This window comes from Helianthus annuus, chromosome 5, assembly GCF_002127325.2.
Source record: "Helianthus annuus cultivar XRQ/B chromosome 5, HanXRQr2.0-SUNRISE, whole genome shotgun sequence".
NCBI classification, from domain to species: Eukaryota; Viridiplantae; Streptophyta; class Magnoliopsida; order Asterales; family Asteraceae; genus Helianthus; species Helianthus annuus.
The window spans coordinates 52,853,564-52,858,647 of NC_035437.2; the positions used below are offsets into that span (position 1 = coordinate 52,853,564).

Genomic DNA, 5,084 nt, shown 5'->3' on the forward strand with positions numbered 1-5,084 from the left:
TGGATTTAAGTGTTATGAAAGATACAAATAAATCGGTGAATGTAAATGCGTATGCAAATCCTGTAATGGGAACGAAAACGCTAATGTTTGAAAAGTCCGGGATGGGTAAAAAGAGACAAGTTAGAATCTTTGTCAAATAACTTATTGTGTGACTTAAAACTAAACGGGTCGAATAATCATAAAAAGGGAATTATAAGCCAGTAGCTTATAATTCGGATTTCGATGCGAACAAAGATGATAAATGGATCCGTAATTTAATTACAGTCGTATAGGAAAAAGAATCACACAAATCGGACAAGTAGATAAAAAGTTATGACACTTGGAAGTTTGAATTTCGATTAAAAACCATAGCTGGGCAAAATGCAGGTTTTAGTAACAAACCTGCTGGAAAACAGACTCCCCTGCGCCAGGCGACGTGTCACAACAGTTGGGGCGTGACACGCGACGTGAGTCGCGGCCCGCGACAAGTATTCCTTAGTCTCTCACGGCCCACGAGAGACACAAAAGCTGGAAAAAATATTTTTTTTTGTTGTTTAATGCTTGGAACTTGTTTAAACTTATTTATAAGCTATCAAACTAACTTTTAAGTTGGTTTTGATCAGAGGTAAATGTCAAGAGTTCCCTGATGAAGATCAAGTGACGAATAAGGACCGAACACATGTCTTTCGAAGCTTCCGCGATAATCTTATTTTGCTTTCGTTACAAGTGTACTTTGTAAACACTTAATCTATGTTTAAAATGTTTAAACAAGTACGGATGTTGACATGATATAGTTTTTGTAAAGTCGCATAAAATGCGTATGTAAATGTCATAATTATCATTAAATATTAGAAAGGGTCTTAGAAGTTGGTAATCAGAGCTCAAGGTTGTTGACAAAGTGTATTCGGTTCAAGACTTGATTGCATAATCTGGTAAGTTATATGTATATTAATGGTTTAGCATGATAAAGTGTTGTAAAAAACACATACGGTTATCGTGTAATACACGTTACCCCAGTTAAAATGATTGATATAGTTAATGAAATTACGTGCGTTGACACGTATAGTAGAAAGCCTCGTATTATAATACGGGTGATTATTGATATCGACATTACTAATTTTTGTGAATGTTTTAGCTGAAGGACACTCGCATCTGAAGATGAAGAAAGTTGAACAAATTGCGGATATGATGGAGGAACGATCTGAAGTATGACGAGCAGAGCATACTCACCAAGGACCTAAATCGTGTAACAATCGCGAATAAGGTTAATAGCAAGGAAAGCCCGTTAAGGAAAGCATATACCAGGTGCATGATGTGCACATAATGCAACATATAAATTACATCAAATGTGGCATAAAACTAACCCATTTTTAGTACTAATGTTGGAAAAAGTGTGTTTTTGTCTTCCTTTTGTATTTTCAGGATTAAATGAGCTCAAATGAACAAAAGAAGCAAAAAGGCAGCTAAATCTAACATAAATACAAGACAAGGAATAAACGTGGCACGCCCGACCCTCCGACAGCATCTTCCCAAGCAAAAACAAGAGAACAGAAGGCTGAACACGCCCCTGCTCAATGAGCACGGGGGCGTGCCCAAGTGTCTGCAGAAAAGATAAAGTTGTAGAAGCTTCTATCACCCACCACGGGGGCGTGCCCAGCAGACACGGGGCCGTGGTCAACTCTAAGATTCGTAGAATCTGAGGAAATCTTGATAGTACAGATACGCTTCTGCACACGGGGTCGTGCCCAGCGGACACGGGGGCGTAGTCAACTAATGCAGACAAACTGCAATTAATAAAGAAAGAGAAGGAAGATGGACACGGGGCCGTACCCGAGCTGCTGTTCAGGCTTTAAATAGGGGTGCTTGGCTCATTTGCAAACCATCCCTTGGCACACCACCTCTCTCACACTTCACCCGCACTCCACCACCACCACAACACCATCATCCACCACCATCATCCATCATCCATCATAGAGTGTGTGAGTCGTCTCGGGATCCAAGATTGACCGTAAGAGTTGTTGACAATCAAAGGCCACGTTTGCCTAAGTCTCTTACATCACTTGGTGTTGACAAGTGTCTAGTGTAATACTTTTATTTTTAATCTTTTCACACTTTTTATTTAGTTATGTATTAATGACTTTAATAATTTGTTTCTTATGTTGAAGGTGATTCTTCCTTATCATTTGTCCGTGGTGTCTTGGCATTATTTTACTGTCTATATAAAATAAAAGATTTTCACCATTCATATCTCCACTGTCTATATGGAGATATGTTGGCTACCTGGTCGGGGGTTAAGGGAATGGTTTGGTAAGAGTCTTGCCTTGTTTAGTGTATAGATCCTGCAAGGACCTGGGTCAAATTTAGTAGGACCTCCTTCAATACCTACCGGTATTGGATGGCGGGGGTCCAAACTCTTTGATCCCCTCATATGTAAGCTACTATTAAAACTTTAACCCGACTATTTAGGACTGTATCCCTGCTGACTCAGACTACTTAGCCGAGGGTAGCGTCACCTTCAAAAGAGGGGCCTACCACAATATGCATTAATAACTTAATTAATTATCTTTCAATAATCCGACCCTTTAGGATTGTATCCTTGCGGACTCAACCTACTGGGTTGAGGGTAACGTCACCTTCAAAAGAGGGGCCTACTACAATAACTAAGATAATCTCTTAACAAGTGCAAAAGTGCGGAAATAATCAAAGGTTACACTAAACACGAGTCAGATCCAAGTGATTCATCTTGTCTATCTGTTTTTATTTTTCAGCATTTTAGTTAGTTTTATTTTTCTAGTTTAAAAACCTTTTTCTAACTTTTGAATTGATTAGACATTGAGGATAAACCGGTATTAAAAGCTCTTGTGTCCTTGGACGACCTCGGTATCTTACCAACACTATACTACGCTCACGATGGGTGCACTTGCCCATATGTGTGTTTAGTGTTAGCAAATATCGTGTTTTATAAATTTAAAACTTGGCTAAAAAGTGTTAAAGGGCTTAAAATATACATTAAAACTATATAACACTTCACACGCATCAAGTTTTTGGCGCCGTTGCTGGGGACACAAGGATTTTAAGAAAGTTAGAAATCAACAGCCAATCGTTTTTTCTAATTTTTCTATTTTTTTAGGACTTTCTTAATTTTTCAGTTTCTGCAGAGCTTGAGCACGGGGCCGTGTCGAACTCCCCAGTAACAGGGATCCGGAAAACAATCACTGTATCTCCGACCACGGGCCGTGTTCATCTGAGCACGGGGCCGTGGTGAAGCTTCTAACCAACGTTCTTCTTTGTTTTTATTGCAGGACTCGGAACCCAGGCGCCACATCTGAATTTCCACGTAGTGTATGAGCTCCAGTTCCAGTAGAGACATAAAAGAACCCCTAGACGAACCCGAACGCTTTCTAAGAAGAATACTTAAAGCTAAAAACCAAGAGAAAGTTTTGGGGGACCTACTTCCAATGGCGGACCAACGTACCCTCATGGATTACCTACGTCCCACCGTAGGTAATCTCGGCGCCGCTATCAATGCACCGAATGTCGAAGCCAACAACTTCGAACTTCGGCCACATTTGATATAAATGCTTCAAAACTACGCAACCTTCCATGGGCTTGCGGACGAGGATCCTCATCTACATATTACTAATTTCTTAGAAATATGTGATACCTTTCGGATCAATGGAGCATCAAACGACGCCATCCGCCTTCGAATGTTTCCATTTTCACTAAAAGACTGAGCTAAGGCTTGGCTTAATGCCCTCCCAGTTGGCTCGGTAAACACCTGGGATGAACTAGCCCAAAAGTTTCTATATAAGTATTTCCCTCCTGCTAAAACGGCTAAATTAATGACTGAAATTAATACATATTCACAAGAGGATGGGGAATCCTTATAAGAAACTTGGGAAAGGTTCAAGGAGCTACTAAGAAAGTGTCCTCATCACGGTCTTGCGGTGTAGCAACAAGTATCCACTTTCTACAATGGGTTGTTGCCACACACAAGACAAACACTTGACTCTAGCTCCGGGGGGCTTTTAGGTAATTGACGCCCAAATGAAATATATAATCAAATCGAGGAAATTGCTCAAACCAATTTTCAGTGGCACACCCCCCGAGGTAATAAATCTATTGCCCCGGGCGCCCATAAGGTTGATGAAAGCACTTCTTTATAAGCCCAAATCGAGGCCCTTTCTTCAAAAATCAAAAAGCTAGAAATGGAAAAAACGGCCTCGGTCATGGCTTGTGAGGGGTGTGGTGGGCCACATGAAAATTGGAGTTGTATGAAAGAAGTAGATGATCAAACAAAATCGGTAAACTACATTGATAATAGATCTAGGCCGTCGGGTCCTTCAACGGGTACCTACAACCAAGGATGGCGTAACCACCCTAACCTTGGTTGGAGAGAACCCGGCAACGGTAGTAAACAAAAAAATTTAAACCAACGAACAAACTTTCAACAACCAAGAATTGAGTCACAAAATTTCTCTCAACAACAAGGTGGACGAGAAAGGCTTGAAGATACTGTATCTCGCCTCTTCTCCGACGCCGAAAAGAAAAACTCGGATCAATTTCAACAATTGGAATCGAATTTTAGAAATCAACAAGCTAGAATTCAAAACATTGAAAAAAAATTAAATCAAATAGCTCAAAATTTCTCCGAGAGACCACAAGGCGCGTTACCAAGTAATACCGAAACCAACCCAAAGGCGCAATTACATCTCATTACATTGAGAAACCGTACCGTGGGTCCCGAGGAGGCTCCATTACCGCCAACTGAAAGAAGCCACTCTAGCCAAACCACAACTCCACCCATGCCCCAACAAGAGAAGGCTTCTTCACCAATTCAGGAGCCCATTAAGACTCCTCCGATTCCATACCCCGGTCGGTTAATTCGTCAAAAGACCGATGAGCAATTCGCAAAGCTCGAAAATTTACTAAAACAATTGCATGTTAATATTCCATTTATCGAAGTCCTAACTCAAATGCCTAAATATTCAAAATTTTTGAGGGACTTCCTCACTCATAAAAGAAAAATTGAATCATTGCAATTAGTTAATTTAGGCGAAGAATGCTCCGCCTTACTACTCAACAAACTCCCGCAAAAGAAGATT

At 40.5% G+C, this 5,084-nt stretch overlaps 1 non-coding gene across 1 annotated transcript; it reads right to left on the reverse strand.

Annotated features, from left to right (window-relative positions):
- Positions 1–3,815: 3,815 nt before the first annotated feature.
- Positions 3,816–3,922, reverse strand: LOC118492665. The gene has a single exon (XR_004894668.1). It is a non-coding gene; the product is annotated as a small nucleolar RNA R71 (small nucleolar RNA).
- Positions 3,923–5,084: the final 1,162 nt, after the last annotated feature.